Source organism: Piliocolobus tephrosceles, chromosome 10 (genome assembly GCF_002776525.5).
Source record: "Piliocolobus tephrosceles isolate RC106 chromosome 10, ASM277652v3, whole genome shotgun sequence".
NCBI classification, from domain to species: Eukaryota; Metazoa; Chordata; class Mammalia; order Primates; family Cercopithecidae; genus Piliocolobus; species Piliocolobus tephrosceles.
This window is the reverse complement of record NC_045443.1, coordinates 46,398,261-46,415,117: the sequence shown is the minus strand read 5'-3', so window position 1 is coordinate 46,415,117 and position 16,857 is coordinate 46,398,261. Positions and strand designations below refer to the sequence as shown.

The window sequence follows — 16,857 nt, the reverse complement described above, 5'->3', positions numbered from 1 at the left end:
ACCAAACTCGTCGGAAGGAGCCAGAAGCAGGAAGGGGAGGAAAGAGAGGAAGGGTCCTGGGGTTGGAGAAAGGGGCCGGGACAGGGGCGGAAGCGTCCACTGGGAGGAGGGAGCAGGCCCAGCGTCTGCCCAGTCCCCAGTGGGTGCGGGGGCGTCAGGTGGGCAAAACCCCAGCGAGGGGAAACGCCAGGTAAGAGGGCGACCGCGCCCAGAAGGGAAGCCCTTCCTGCACCGCCCTGGCCTCGCCTCCGGTCCCCGCGGCTGCGCTCCTTACGCAGCCGGGGAGGCCCGGACGCTGAGGCCAGGCTACTTGTTCCGCCTGGGAGTCCTGGCTGCCGGGCACCCCGGCTGGGCCCTTGGGCGCCCGCTCCCCTCGCGGCTGAGGGCTGTCCAGAGGGAGGGCTTGCTCCCCACTCTAGGTCTGAATCGCCACGAACGCGCCTTAAACCCTATTCCCACCTTTTTGGCTGCTTTTCCTTACCTCCTCTTTAAATGAATCTTTGGCTCCTAACAGTTTTCTCCCTATAGCTGCAAAAGCGATTTTTTCAGTTCATTAGGATAATGAATAGCTTCCATTTTTTGATTGCTAACTATGCAGAGTAGTTGGCTTTTTTTTGGGGGGACGGAGTCTCGTTCTGTCACCCAGGCTGGAGTGCAGTGGCAGGATCTCAGCTCGTTGTAACCTCTGCCTGCTGGGTTCAAGCGATTCTCCTGCCTCAGCCTCCTGAGTAGCTGAGACTACAGGCGCGTGGCACCACACCCGGCTAATGTTTTGTATTTTTAGTAGAGACGGAGGTTTCACATGTTAGCCAGATGGTCTCGATATCTTGACCTCGTGATCTGCCCGCCTCGGCTTCCCAAAGTGCTGGGATTACAGGTGTGAGCCACCGCGCCCGGCCGAGTAGTTGGCTTTTCATATCACATGATCACATTTCATTCATATGACAAGCCCTATGAATTATTATCCCCAGTTTGCAGATGAGGCAAGTAGGGCTCCTAGGAATTAAACCCTTCAACACTACTGCTTCATACTAAATGTGCCTCTCTGACCATCTCTGCCAAGTTTCTCAGAAGCGCCCTTTATTTCTGTTGTTTTTGTTTCTCGGCAACTCTATCACGTTATCTTAGCTCATGAATTCCTTGACCATCTCTGGGAGACACAGAGTTTATGGAAATATTGAGAGAACAAAAGTGAATTTTCTGGCTGGGCACGGTGGCTCACGCCTGTAAGTGCAGCACTTTGGGAAGCTGAGGCAGGCAGGTCACTTGAGGTCAGGAGTTCAAGATATATACTTCAACTCACACATACAAAATGGCCCTTGTGGAACATATGTGTAGAGATTTTAGTCTTAGTAGAGCTTTTCAACTTTTTCATTCATTCCCCAGATATATTTAGCACAGTATCCGAGGTGCTTAGGGAATATGTGTGAGCAAAACTGATGGCCCTGCCTCATGGAGAGTATATTCTAGAGTGGGATAAGGAAGAAAACGAACAGGCCTGGCGCAGGGGCTCAAGTCTGTAATTCCAGCACTTTGGGAGGCTGAGCTGGGCGGATCACTTGAGGTCAGGAGTTTGAGACCAGCCTGGCCAATATGGTGAAATCCCATTTCTACCAAAAAAATGCAAAAATTAGTCAAGCATGGTGGTGCACACCTGTAATCCCAGCTCCTTGGGAGGCTGAGGCAGAATTGCTTGAACCCGGGAGGTGGAGGTTGCAGTGAGCAGAGATTGTGCCACTGCAGTCCAGCCTGAGTGACAGAGACCCTGTCTCAGGAAAAAAAAAAAAAAAAAAAAGTACTTCTCTTTAAATAAATTTTAAGCATTGGGATCCATGTTTAAATTTGCTGCCCTCTGCTGGAATTTTTTTGGGAAAAATCTCTTTGCTGGATAGACAGTTAAACATTTATCCTTTACGTTAATAGATCTTTATGAGTCTAAAAATTACAGTGTAAGGAGAGGCAGAAACTGATCTTACTTTTTAGTGGACAGTTTCCAGAATTCACCAAAAATATGCTAAATTATTATTTTGAGATGAAGTCTCGCTCTGTTGCTCAGGCTGGAGTGCAATGGCACGCTATCAGCTCACTGCAACCTCCACCTCCCAGGTTCAAGCAATTCTCCTGTCTCAGCCACCCAAGTAGCTGGGATTACAGGCATGTGCCACCACGCCCAGCTAATTTTTGTATTTTTAGTAGAGATGGGGTTTCACCATGTTGGTCAGGCTGGTCTCAAACTCCTGACCTCAGGTGATCCACCAGGCTCAGCCTCCCAAAGTGCTGGGATTACAAGTGTGAGCCAATTCGCCCAGACTATGCTAAATTATTAATAGGGTGACAGAAGACATGCTTCAGTGATCAGCCTTTTGTTTTTTTTTGCTATAAAACTTTTTTTTTTTTTTTGAGACAGGGTCTCACTGGGTCACCCAGGGTGGAGTGCAGTGGTACAGACTCAACTTCCGGGGCTCAAGCAATCCTCTTGCCTCAGCCTTCCAAGTATCTGGTACTACAGATGTGTGCCACCACGCCTGGCTAATTTTTTTTTTTTTTTTTTTTTTTTGTAGAGATGGAGTCCCACTATATTTTCCAGGCTGGTTTTGAACTCCTAGGCTCAAGCAATCCTCCTGCCTTGGCCTCCCAAAGTGCTGGAATCACAGGCATGAGCCACCATGCCCGGCTAATAAATAACTTCAGATGGACATTTCCTCTTCTCAGGGTCCAGGTTTTGAATGTGAAATATGAGGAGATTGGACAGGATCCCCTGCAAGGCCATTCCAGCCCTAACACTCTGTGATGTGTGACTCAAAGTTTGTGGGGTGCATGTGAGCTCTACAAATATGAGCAAAGGAGAAAACGTGCTTCCTCAGTCAACATCTTGACTGAAGAATCACCAGAACGTTAGATAGAGATGGGGCTTTCATTGTAATCTTACAATGCTTTAAGGAAATAAGCGTTGCATACCTACTGCAGCTTTGGGGAACTTGGGCTTTAAATTATCATATAGCATGTTCACAAAACATCACAAAACATTAGTAAAGAGAAAAGAATTCAGATAAAACTGAACCTTATTTTTTTCAGCCTAACTCTTGTTTTCTTTGCTGGAATACTAGTAATGCTGAAGTGTTTATTTGTATTCAGTTACAAATTACATGTTACAATTAATGATGTAGGAATATTTTGTGCTTATGTAGCAATTTCTAACAAAATGTTTTCTATTGCAGTAGTGCCTTGGTAAAGTTTTTATAAATGAGTTTTTTTTTTGTTTTTTTTTTTGAGATGGAGTCTTGCTGTGTCGCCCAGGTTGGAGTACAGCAGTGCCATCTCAGCTCACTGCAAGCTCCGCCTCCCAGGTTCACGCCATCCTCCTGCCTCAGCCTCCCCAGTAGCTGGGACTACAGGCGCCTGCCACCACGCCCGGCTAATTCTTTGTATTTTTAGTAGAGATGGGGTTTCACCGTGTAAGCCAGGATGGTCTTGATCTCCTGACCTCGTGATCCACCCGCCTTGGCCTCCCAAAGTGCTGGGATTACAGGCGTGAGCCACCGCGCCCGGCCTTATAAATGAGTTTTTACAAAGGTATTTATTATGGAACTGTAGAAAATAAAGTCCTGAGACTTGAAATAATTTACCCCAAACCACAAGAAATAGGAGTCAAATTAAATACCTACAATGACAGTTGTCTCTTTTATTCTAGGTTCTTCCTCAGCCTGTTATTGGCTCTAGTTAACAGGGAAAGGGAAGTCCTAGAAAAGTCATTTATTGAATTTGTAGTCCTATGGCAAGGTTACTAATGTAACAAGAAAAAAAAAAAAAAAATTTACCCTACTTTTAACAACCCCAAAGGACAGCTAGGACTCGGCAGTTGAACAACCTTCTTTAAAATAAGCATTTTTTTTTTTTTGAGAGTCTCGCTGTGTTGCCCAGGCTGAAGTGCAATGGCACTATCTTGGCTCACTGCAACCTCCACCTCCCGGGTTCAAGTGATTCTCCTGCCTCAGCCTCCAGAGGTGGGATTATAGGCACCCGCCACCACGCCCAGCTAATTTTTGTATTTTTAGTAGAGATAGGGTTTCGCCATATTGGCCAGGCTGGTCTCAAACTCCTGACCTCAGGTGATCTGCCTGCCTCGGCCTCCCAAACAGCTGGGATTACAGGCATGAGCCACCTGCGCCCAGCCTACAATAAGCATTTTTTAAGATTTATGCATTTCAGCCAGGTGAGGTGGCTTATTTCTGTAATCTCAACACTTTGGGAGGCCAGGGTGGGCAGATTGCTTAAGTCCAAGAGTTCGAGACCAGCCTGGGGCAACATGGCGAAACCCTTTCTCTGCGAAAATTTTTAAAAAATTAGCTGGACATGGTGGTGTGTGCCTGTCGTCCAGCTATTTGGAAGGCTTTAGTGGGAGGATCACTTGAGCCTGGGAGGCTGAGGCTGCAGTAAGCCAAGATCCTGCAACTGCACTCCAGCCTGGGGGGAAAACTGAGACCCTGTTCCACCCAAAATAAATAAAATTATGTATTTCAAGGCAGTTTGTTTTTTCTCCTTTTTTACGCCTTGTATGTACAGAATAACAGGACACTATTTTCTAGGTAACATGTTATTTTCTTTTATGGGAAAAACAGTCCTTGGATCCTTTAACTTTTACTTATTTCTCTTTTATCCCACAAACGTTTGCTGTCTTTACAACTTTCCTACAAATTCTTTAGAAGTTCTCTTCCTCCCTGATCTGAGCTGTGTTTTGGATGACTTCCCCTTTGGCAGGGATTAGTATGTGAAATGCTAGCTCCATTCTGGGAGGTTACCATAGAAGATTGACTTTCATCTCTGAAATTACACATTTTCTTTCCACTGAGATTTGACTTGTTCTGATCTGCTTTATATTTCCTAAAAATAAAGTGCTGTGGCATTGCTTCCTTGGTGACTAACTAAAACAACTGAACCGGTTCCTTTGCCCTGTATTCCCACCCTGTATCCCTACACCCACGACTTCTTACTCAAGCTCTTGCTAATCATTATTTCCTGGAACTAACCACCATTCCCTTACCCCCTTCCCCCATTCCCTTAGGATACACAGATAAAATTCTCTTGGAGGAAATTAAAAGGAACTACTCACATTCTTCAATTGTCTACAGTATTATTCTAGTAAGTGGACTATATCATAGAGTCCGAAAAACTTTTCTATTTATAGTAACATTTATTTAATAAATTTATTCATGTACTGAAAAAGCACTCAGGCAGCCCAAAGTGGAAGGCCCCTGAAGGTTTTCTTTCCCTGTGACTGTAACTTCTTGCCACCAAGCAAGACAATGGGGAATTTGTTTAGGGACTGTGAATCTCAGGATAATACTTTCCCTTTTACTTTTCTGCATCTCCACCTGCCGCCTCCTGCTCCCAGGACACACAGCCAGCCATTATCAAGTACACTAAGTAATGTTTTTTTGTACATAATTAAGGCAATAAAATCTGAATACTAGAGAATATCAGTGCATAAATTACAGTTAGGAAACTTAGAGGTAAAACCGGTCTCTTTTTACTCATGTACAGCCATGTGTCACTTAACAACCAAGATCTGTTAGAAGAAATGCATCCTAGGCAATTTCTTCATTGTGGGAACATCACAGAGTATACATATGCAAACTTAGCTTATTGCTCCAAAGCTAGAAACTTGTGCATCCTGTTACTGTACTAAATACTTAGGCAACTGTAACTAGATGGTAAGTATTTGTATCTAGGTTGGGCACGGTGGCTCACGCCTGTAATCCCAGCACTTTGGGAGGTTGAGGCAGGCAGATCACTTGAGGTCAGGCGTTTGAGACCAGCCTGGCCTACATGGTGAAACCCCAGCCCTATTAAAAATACAAAAATTGGCCGGGCGCGGTGGCTCAAGCCTGTAATCCCAGCACTTTGGGAGGCCAAGAGGGCCGGATCACGAGGTCAGGGGATCGAGACCATCCTGGCTAACACGGTGAAACCCCGTCTCTACTAAAAAATACAAAAAACTAGCCGGGCAAGGTGGCGGGCGCCTGTAGTCCCAGCTACTCGGGAGGCTGAGGCAGGAGAATGGCGTGAACCCGGGAGGCGGAGCTTGCAGTGAACTGAGATCCGGCCACTGCACTCCAGCCTGGGTGACAGAGTGAGACTCCGTCTCAAAAAAAAAAGAAAAATACAAAAATTAGCCAGGCGTGGTGGTGTGTACCTATAATCCCAGCTACTCAAGTGGCTGAGGCACAAGAATCGCTTGAACCCAGGAGGCAGAGGTTGCAGTGAGCCGAGATTGCACCACAGCATTCCAGCCTAGGCGACACAGTGAGACTCTGTCTCAAAACCTATAGTAAAAATATGGTATAAAAGATAAAAGATGGCACACATATGGAGGGCACTTACCGTGAATGGAACTTGCAGGACTGGAAGTTGCTTAGTGAGTCAGTGGTAAGTGAATGTGAAGGCCTAGGACATTTTTTTAAATGTTTCATTTTTGACTGAGCACAGTGGCTTACACCTGTAATCCCAGCACTTTGGGAGGCCAAGGCAGGCATATCACCTGAGGTGGGGAGTTCGAGACCAGCTTGACCAACACGGAGAAACCCCGTCTCTACTAAAAATACAAAAAAGTTAGCCGGGCATGGTGGCACATGCCTGTAATCCCAGCTACTCGGGAGGCTGAGGCAGGAGAATTGTTTGAACCTGGGAGGTGGGGGTTGTGGTGAGCCAAGAGTGTGCCATTGCACTCCAGACTGGGCAACAAAAGCAAAACTCTGTCTCAAAAAAAAGAAAAATTCATTTTTGAATTATTTATTTATAGCCGGGCACGATAGCTCATGCCTGTAATCCTAGCACTTTGGGAGGCCAAGGCGGGCTGATCACCTGAGGTCAGCAGTTCAAGACCAGCCTGACCAACATGGTGAAACCCCATCTCTACTAAAAACACAAAAATTAGCCAGGCGTGGTGGTGCACACCTGTAATCCCAGCTACTTGGGAGGCTGAAGCAGGAGAATTGCTTGAACTAGGGAGGTGGAGGTTGCAGTGTGCCCACATCACACCAGTTCACTCCAGCCTGGGCAACAGAGCGAGACTATCTCAAAAAGAAAAACAAAAAACAAAACATAAATAGATACTTTTTATAAAAACAGGGTCTCACTCTGTTGCCCAGGCTGCTCACAAACTTCTGGGCTCAAGTGATGCTCCCTCCTGGGTCTCCCAAAGTGCTGGAATTACAGGTGGGAGCCACTGCACGCAGCTGACCTAGGGCATTATTGTATACTACTGTAGACTTTATAAACACTGACACTTAGGCTGCATTAAACTTGAAAACATGTTTCCTTCTTCAATAATTAACTTTAGCTTACTGTAGCTTTAAAAATTTGTAATGCCAGGTTCTGTGGCTCATGCCTGTAATCCTAGCACTGTGGGAGGCTGAGGCGGGCGGATCACTTGAGGTCAGGAGTTCACAATCAGCCTGGCCAACATGGTGAGATCCTGTGTCTACTAAACAGACAAAAAATTAGCTGGATGTGGTGGTACATGCCTGTAATCTCAGCTACTCGGGAGGCTGAGGCAGGAGAAAAGCTGGAACCCAGGAGGTGGAGGCTGCAGTGAGCCAAGATTGCACCACTGCACTCCAGCCTGGGCAACAGAGTGAGACTCCACTCAAGAAAAAAAAAAAAATTGTAAACTTTATTTTTTTAAACTTTTTGACCCTTGTAATAACACAGCTTAAAACACAAACACATTGTACAGCTGTACAACATTTTTTTTGAAACAGGGTGTCCCTCTGTCACCCAGGCTGGGGTGCACTGGCGTGATCACGACTCACTGCGGCCTCAACTTCCCGGGCTCAAGCAATCCTCTCGCTTCAGCTTCCCGCATGTCTGAGGTTACCGTGTACGCCACCATGCTTGGCTAATTTTTTGTATTTTTTTGTGGAGAGAGGGTCTTGCTATGTTGTCCAGGCTGTCTTGAACTCCTGGCCTCGAGCAATCCTCCCACCTTGGCCTCCCAAAGTGCTGGAATTACAGGCTTAAGCCACCTCGCCTGGCCTGCAATCATAAAATTAAAAAAAAAAAAAAGCCTCCTCCCAACCCCTTTCCTCAGCCCCTCCACTGCTAGTACCAGTCTCTGCATGGTAGGTGTTTATCCCCGGACTGAGGAGTTTAAATGCTTTAACTTATTTATTCTTCATGATAACCCTGTGAGGTAGACACTATTGTTACCTCCATTTTACAGGAGAGAAAATGGAGACTGCCTGGCTTTGGAAACTGCCCTGAGGTCACACAGCAGCCCATGGTGCCTTCAGTCCAGCCGTCTTCTCTGGAATCCCAACCCTTCCCTCAGGAGGTTGGCTTTAAGGCCTTCATTTCTAAACCACTGTCTTCTTCTTTTTTTTTTTTTTTTTGAGATGGAGTGGCTTGATCTGGACTCACTGCAACCTCTGCCCCCTGGGTTCAAGTGATTCTCTTGTCTCAGACTCCCGAGTAGCTGGGATTATAGGCGCCCACCACTATGCCCAGCTAATTTTTGTGTTTTTAGTAGAGACAGGGTTTCATCATATTGGCCAGGCTGGTCTCGAACTCCTGACTTCAGGTAATCCACCCACCTCGGCCTCCCAAAGTGCTAGGATTACAGGCGTGAGCCACCACTCCAGGCCTAAATTACTGTCTTCTCTCCAAAAACATTAATGTAGAACCACTGTTGTATCTACAACTTTAATTACATGTTTATTTCCCCAAATCATCAAAATCTGCAGTGGTCTCCAAACCCCTCAGGAGATGCAGTGAAGGAAGGAGGCTGGAACAGGGTTCGAACAGATAAGGGTCTGCACTTGCAGGCCTCTGTTTTTACAACACTTTGCTGTTTTGATCCTCTAGTCCATACACTTTTTTCCTTACCCTCCAGCATATTTTGTTCCAATGTAGTCAGGAATATAATATTAGCCATTTAGAACCCCTGAAATGTCTTTGTGTGTTTCTGGTAGATAAAGTTTTCATCATTTTAAAGTACATAGTTCTCTGTTTTGGTTAGTTGCAGTCCCCACTGACCTTGTAAATAGGTGATACGGAACAGCCTGTAACTACAAAATCAGCTTCTTATCCGGTTCCCTCAGCTGCTCCATTGATTTGTACAGAACCCAAGGGATAGAGCTGGGTTCACACACTGTGGAAAAGAAAAAAAAAGAAATAATTTTTGTTCAAAACAAAGAAACAAATTTTAAATTCACACTGTTCTTTCTCTTTACTCTGCATGAAATGACTGATAATAAACCAAAGTTGTTTCAGAGGAAAAAAAAAATTATCCTGGAACAGAGATCACCTGACAAGCTACACAGCCTGTTTCCCTGATGCTTGCTTTCTCAATTGCATTGGGGGGTTTCATGGCCTTTGCTCAAGGCCAGGAGGGCCTAACCCCAAGCACACTAGTTTCTTTTAGTGTTGTTCGTTTGTTCGTTTTTGAGACAGGGTCTCACTCTGTCACCCAGGCTGGAGTGCAGTGGCACCATTGTAGCTCACTTCAGCCTCAACGTCCCAGGCTCAGGTGATCCTCCCACCTCGGCCTCCCAAGTAGCTGGGACTACAGGCACGTGCCACCACACCCACTGGCCTCAGCCTCCCCAAATGCTGGGAATACAGATGTCAGCCACCACGCCCTAGCGCCAAGCACATTGCTATGGAAGCCGAAGAAGATAAATCTGACTGGGCATTAAAGCTCATGCCTGTAATCCTAGCACTTTGGGAGACTGAGGCTGGCGGATCACGTGATGTCAGGAGTTCAAGACCAGCCTGGCCAACATGGTGAAACCCTGTCTCTAATAAAAATATAAAAATCAGCCAGGCGTGGTGGCAGGTGCCTGTAATCCCAGTTTCTCCAGAGGCTGAGACACAAGAATCGCTTGAACCTGGGAGGCTGAGATTGCACCACTGCACTCCAGCCTGGGTGATAGAGTGAGACTGTCTCGAAAAAAAAAAAAAAAGATCAATCTACCAGGTAGAGTGGTTCATGCCTGTAATTCCAGCACTTTGGAAGACCAAGGTGGGTGGATCACTTCAGTCCAGAGGTTTGAGACCAGTCTGAGCAACATAGCAAGAAAATTCAGCCGCTGGGGAAAGTGGTAGTTGGTTTCTTAGCAAGCAACAGAATCATTTTGACCTTTAAAGACAAGGACAAGATAAAACACAAAGGGAAAAGCACTGCAGGGTAAGGAAAGTAAAGATTAGAATAACAAAATACTGAATTAGAGACTCTTCACTGTAAACTCTCAGAGCCATTATAATTACTAGGAATCCTGGCTTATAGTGTGATTAAATAGAGTAAGCTTTGGCAAAGTCCCTAGTTGTATTTTGGGTGAGTTTCTCCACCTGCATTTGGTGTGAGGCTAAGGCTTGCTCTAAAACAGCCTGAGGCCAGGTGCAGTGGCTCAAGCCTGTAATCCCAGCACTTTGGGAGGCTGAAGTGGTAGGATCACTTGCACTCAGGAGTTTGAGACCACCCTGGGCAACACAGAGGGACCCCATTTCTACTTAAAAAATAAAAGAAAAAGAAATATGTATTTTGCCTCTGCATCAAGTTCCTGACACAGAGCTCCTAAATCCCTTGGAACTTCCTGGATGATGGAAACATCTTTTGTACTAACGAGGGTCTCTCGGTGGCTTGCTGGATAGCTTCAGGATAGGGTCTGGTCACCAGAAAGACAACGTCATGATAAGAAGCTTGAAAATTTAGCCACATCCCCCACCCTCCAGGGAGGGGAGAAGGACTAGGGATTGAGTTAAAAACTGATCATGCCTACGTGATGAAGCCGCCATAAAAATCCCTAAATTACCGGTTTCCCAGAGTTCCAAGGTGGTAAACAAGAACATATCCACTTGCCAGGAGGGTGGTGCACCCCAGCTCCACTATACTACACTCAAAGGACAGAAGCTGGTGCACTCAGGAGCCTTCCAGACCTCACCCTATCTATCTCCTCATTTGGCAATTCATTTGCTTTTTATTTTTGAGATGGAGCTCACTGTCACCCAGACTGGAGTGCGGTGGCGTGATCTCGGTTCAATGCAGCTTCCACTTCCCAAGTTCAAGTGATTCTCTGCCTCAGTCTCCTGAGTAGCTGGGATTACAGGCGTGCACCACGACACTCGGCTAATTTTTTTTTTTTTCTTGAGACGGAGTTTCGCTTTTGTTGCCCAGGCTGGAGGGCAATGGCATGATCTTGGCTCACCGCAACCTCCGGCTCCCAGGTTCAAGCAATTCTCCTGCTTCAGCCTCCCGAGTAGCTGGGATTACAGGCATGCGCCACCACGCCTGGCTAATTTGGTATTTTTAGTAGAGACAGGGTTTCTCCATGTTGGTCAGGCTGGTCTCGAACTCCCGACCTCAGGTGATCTGCCTGCCTCAGCCTCCCAAAGTGCTGGGATTACTGGAGTGAGTCATCACATCCGGCTCCCCTTCCAGCTTTTATCCTCCCTTCTATCTCTATAGGGCTCCCCGTCCCTGATTTTATTAATACTAGTCCTAGCCACCTGTGCCCCAGTTCTGTATTCCTGCTCACAGTCTCTGGGATCTTGCTTCATAATTTAACCCTTTTTCTTGACTTTTTTTTTTGTATTTTTAGTAGAGACGGGGTTTCACCGTGTTAGCCAGGATGGTCTCGATCTCCTGACCTCATGATCGGCCCGCCTTGACCTCCCAAAGTGCTGGGATTACAGGCTTGAGCCACCGCGCCTGGCCCGCTTTCTTTTGTTTAGACAAATTGGGACTGAACTCTAGTTTCAGTACCGGTTTGAGTTACTGTTCAAATAAAATTATAGGCCACTTTGGGAGGCAGAGGCAGGCAGATCGCTTGGGTCCAGGAATTCAAGACCAGCCTGGATGACAGAGTGAGACCCTGTCTCTACAAAAAAAATTTAAAATTAGCATGGTGTGGTGGTACATGCCTGTAGTCCCAGCTACTGGGGAGGCTGAGGTGGGAGGATCACTTGAGCCCAAGAATTCAAGTGAGCCGTGTTGGTGCCACTGCACTCCAGCCTGGGCAAGAGTGAAACCCTCTCTCAAAAATAAAATGAATATCCCCTCCCCATGCCCCTTTCTTTCATGATTTTAATTTTAAGCATCCCACAATCCAACCACAACCTCCCACTTTTTAGCTCTAGGAAACCGATACTCACAACCCTTCTACCTAACTGGGACTTACAAGACATTACACTCCCACGTGTGCACTGTCCTCTATTCTGCTACATCCTCAGGTCTCCTTCCATAGCTTCCATCGTAGCTTACGCCTACCAACTCTCATGCTTTGTTTTCTTGTTTGTGCTCACTTAGCAAAACCGAATAACCTGATTAAATCTAACTCTGCCTACTCCATGCCTGCAGGCATGGCTGTGGTATGCTGACAGTTCCATTTAAAATTCATGACTACTAACCTCCAGTGGGCTTATATTGCTCAGCAGTCATCTGGAATTTCCCTTAATTTTTCATTTTCCCACTCTCCTAAAAGTCTTTTTTTGTTTGTTTGTTTGTTTTGTTTTTAAGATAGGGTCATAGGGTCTGGCTTTGCTGCCCAGGCTGGAGTGCAGTGGTGCTGCAATCTCGGCTCACTGCAACCTCCACCTCCCGGGTTCAAGGAATTCTCCTGCCTCAGCCTCCCAAAGTGGCTGGGATTACAGAGGCCCACCACATTTGACTAATTTTTGTTTTGTTTTTGTTTTGAGATGGAGTTTCAGTCTTGTTGCCCCAGGCTGGAGTGCAATGGCATGATCTTGGCTCACCACAACCTCCGCCTCCCAGGTTCAAGTGATTCTCCTACCTCAGCCTCCCAAGTAGCTGGGACCACAGGCGCTTGCCACCACGCCCGGCTAACTTTTTGTATTTTTTTAGTAGAGACAGGGTTTCATCGTGTTAGCAAGGATGGTCTCGATTTCCTGACCTAGTGATCCACCTGCCTTGGCCTCCCAAAGTGCTGAGATTGCAGGCATGAGCCACCGCCCCCAGCCAATTTTTGTATTTTTTTTTTTTTGAGACGGAGTCTTGCTCTGTCGCCCAGGCTGGAGTGCAGTGGCCGGATCTCAGCTCACTGCAAGCTCCGCCTTCCGGGTTCACGCCATTCTCCTGCCTCAGCCTCCGGAGTAGCTGGGACTACAGGCGCCCGCCACCTCGCCCGGCTAGTTTTTTGTATTTTTTAGTAGAGAGGGGGTTTCACCGTGTTAGCCAGGATGGTCTCGATCTCCTGAGCTCGTGATCCGCCCGTCTCGGCCTCCCAAAGTGCTGGGACTACAGGCTTGAGCCACTGCGCCCGGCCTCAATTTTTGTATTTTTAGTAGAGATGGGGTTTCACCATGTTGGCCAGGCTCTAAAAGTCATTTTGTAATATCTTCTTCACTACCCTCAACTTCCCCCAAACCTCCTTATTCTCAGTCTCAGTTCATGACTTTTCACCCTTATTCACTGAGAAAATAGAAGCAGTCAGAAAAGAATGTCCACAAGCCCCTACTGCTATGTCTTCCTTGTTAAAATATAATTTTGAAAAAGTTAAGATTATGACTGTCATACAAATATAGAATAAACACCAAGTTTTATTAACTAAAGGAAGCAGTAAAATGGTCAAGCTGGTGAAAAGAGCACTTGAAGAGCAGGAGTTTACATATTTTATTAGGAAAGACACTTAAAACTTTATTAGAATAAAATTTGTAGGTAGGTACAAAACTGGTTAATGCCTTATAGAGCAAAAACATCCTAACCTGTGCATCTAGTTTCTGCCACCTAGCATCATATTCTGGAGTTTAATCTATATGGTAGCATGCATCCATATTTCATTCCTTCTTACTGATGAACAGTATTGCATTGTATGGATATAGCACATTTTATTTACCCATTCACCAGCTGACAGACTCAGAATGTTTGCTGTTGGTTTTTCTTGGAAGCCCTTTTTCTGGTTAAGGATATTCCCTTCTATTCCTAGTTCGTTGAGATTTTATCATGAATGGGTTGGATTTTGTCAAATGTTTTTTCTGCATCGATTGAGATGATCATGTAGCTTTTGTCCTTTATTACTATTGTATATTACATTAATTGATTTTAGAATGTAAACCAACCATGCATCCTTGGAATAAATACAACTTGGTCGTGATTTACAATTTTTTTTTTTTTTTTTAAATACCGAGTCTTGCTCTGTTGCCCAAGCTAAAGTGCAGTGGTGCCATCTCAGCTTACTACAACCTCCACCTCTTGGGCTCAAGCCATTCTCCTGCCCCAATCGCCAAAGTGGCTGTGATTAAAGGCGCCTGCCATCACCCAGCTAATTTTTGTACTTTTAGCAGAGACAAGGGTTTCACAATGTTGGCCAGGCTAGTCTTGAACTGCTCACCTCAAGTGATCCATCCGTCTCGGCCTCCCAAAGTGCTGGGATTACAAGGTGAGCCACCAGGCCCGGCCTATAATCTCTTTTATATGTTGCTGGATTTGGTTTGCAGAGGACTTTTGCATCAGTATTTATAAGGATATTGATATATGCTTTTCTTTACAGTGTCTTTATCTGGTTTTAGTATCAGAGTAATATTGAATTTATAGAATAAATTGGGAAGTGTTCCTCCTCTATTTTCTGAAATAATTTGTTAAATATTTGTATTATTGGTTCTTTAAATATTTAATGGAATTTACCAATGAAGCCATCTGGGCTGGGCTCTTGTGGGAAGATTGTTAGATTGTTTTGGTTTGCTTATTTATTTGTTTTTGAGACAGGGTCTCACTCTGTTGCCTCAGGCTGGAGTGCAGTGGTACAATCTCAGCTCACTGCAACCTCTACCTCCCTGGTTCAAGTAATTGTCCTACCTCAGCCTCCCAAGTAGCTGGGACTACAGGTGCGTGCCACCCCACCTGGGTAATTTTTGTACATTTTGGTAGAGACGGAGGTTTCGCCATAATGCCCAGGCTGATCTTGAACTCCCGACCTCAAGTGATCTACCTGCCTTGGCCTCCCAAAGTGCTGGTATTACAGGTGTGAGCCACCATGCCCAGCTGGAAGGTTGTTTTTTAAATTCATTTTTTTTTAACCACTTGATAAAGGTATGCTTAGATATCCTATTTCTTCTTGAGTTGGTCTTGATAATTTGTGCCTTTCTAGGGATTTTTCATTTCATTAAATTGCCTAATTTACTGGTATAAAGTTGTTCATATTATGCTTTTTGTGTGTGTATGGTAGAGATGGGGTTTCACTGTTACCCAGGCTGTTCTGGAACTCCCGGGCTCAAGCAGTCTGCCCACCTCAGCCTCCCAAAGTGTTGGGATTATAGTCATGAGCCACCACGCCTGGCCCCATCATATACTTTTATACTTTTAACTTTTGTAGGGCAGAGTCTACAAAAGTTTTGATATCTTCTCTTTCATTCTAGATATTGGTAATTTGTGTCTTCTTTTTTTTTAAAAAAATGTACTACTATTATTTTTTGAGATGGAGTTTCACTCTGTCACCCAGGTTGCGGTGCAGTGGCACGATCTTGGCTCACTGCAACCTTCCACCTCCTGGGTTCAAGCGATTCTCCCACCTCAGCCTCCCGAGTAACTGGGATTACAGGCGCCCGCCACCACACCCAGCTAATTTTTGTATTTTTAGTAGAGATGGGGTTTCACCACGTTGGGCCAGGCTGGTCTCAAACTCCCGACCTCAAGTGATCCACCTGCCTCGGCCTCCCAAAGTGTTGGAATTACAGGCGTGAGCCACCATGCCCGGCCTTTTTTAAAAAAAATTTTTCCCTTGGTTAATCTTTTTTTGTTTGTTTGTTTGTTTTTTTGGAGACAGTGTCTTGCTCTATTGCCCACCAGAGTGCAGTGGCGTGACCTCAGCTCACTGCAGCCTCAACCTCTCAGGCTCAAGCAATTCTCCTAACTCACGAGCATCCCCACCCAAGTAGCTGGGGCTATAGGCATGTGCCACCTTGACTAGCTAATTTTTGTATTTTTTTGGTAGAGACAGTGTTCACCATGTTCCCCAGGCTGGTCTCCAACTCCTGGGCTCAAGTGATCCACCTGCCTCTGCTTCCCAAAGTGCTAGGATTGTAGGTGTGAGCCACCACGCCCAGCCATTGTTATTTTTTCAAAGAAACAACTTTTTGTTCCTTGATTTTCTCTATTGCTGTTTTCTGTTTCATTGATTTCTGCTCTAATCTTTATTTCCTCTTTTTTGCTTACTTTGGGTTTAGTTTGATCTTTTATTTATTTATTTATTTATTTATTTATTTATTTATTTATTTAGAGACGGAGTTTCTCTCTTGTTGACCAGGCTGGAGTGCAGTGGCGTGATCTCAGCTCACCACTGTCGGGCCTCTGAGCCCAAGCTAAGCCTTCATATCCCCAGCGACCTGCACGAATACATCCAGATGGCCTGAAGCAACTGAAGATCCACAGAACTGAAAATAGCTTAACTGACATTCCACCATTGTGATTTGTTTCTGCCCCACCTTAACTGATCAATGTTCTTTATAATCTCCCCACCCTTAAGAAGTTTCTTTGTAATTCTCCCCACCCTTGAGAATGTACTTTGTGAGATCCACTGCCTATCCCAAAACCTGTAAGAACTAATGATAATCCCACCACCCTTTGCTGACTCTCTTTTCGGACTCAGCCCGCCTGCACCCAGGTGAAATAAACAGCCACGTTCCTCACACAGAGCCTGTTTGGTGATATCTTCACATGGACACCTGAAGCAACCACAACCTCCCCCTCCCGGGTTCAAGCGATTCTCCTGCCTCCACCTCCCGAGTACCTGGGATTACAGGCATGCGCCACCACACCTGGCTAATTTTGTATTTTTACTAGAGACGGGGTTTGTCTATGTTGGTCAGGCTGGTCTCAAACTCCCGACCTCAGGTGATCGGCCCGCC

At 45.7% G+C, this 16,857-nt stretch overlaps 1 long non-coding RNA gene across 2 annotated transcripts; it reads left to right on the top strand.

Moving 5' to 3' along the window:
- The first annotated feature begins 12 nt into the window (after window positions 1-12).
- LOC113224900 lies at window positions 13-16,445 on the top strand. 2 transcript variants are annotated; one of them, XR_003309521.2, is made up of 3 exons: window positions 13-190; window positions 8,222-8,332; window positions 16,230-16,445. It is a non-coding gene; the product is annotated as an uncharacterized LOC113224900 (long non-coding RNA). The 2 variants fall into 2 exon arrangements; XR_003309522.2 differs by lacking the exon at window positions 16,230-16,445 and adding an exon at window positions 14,296-14,347.
- Window positions 16,446-16,857: the final 412 nt, after the last annotated feature.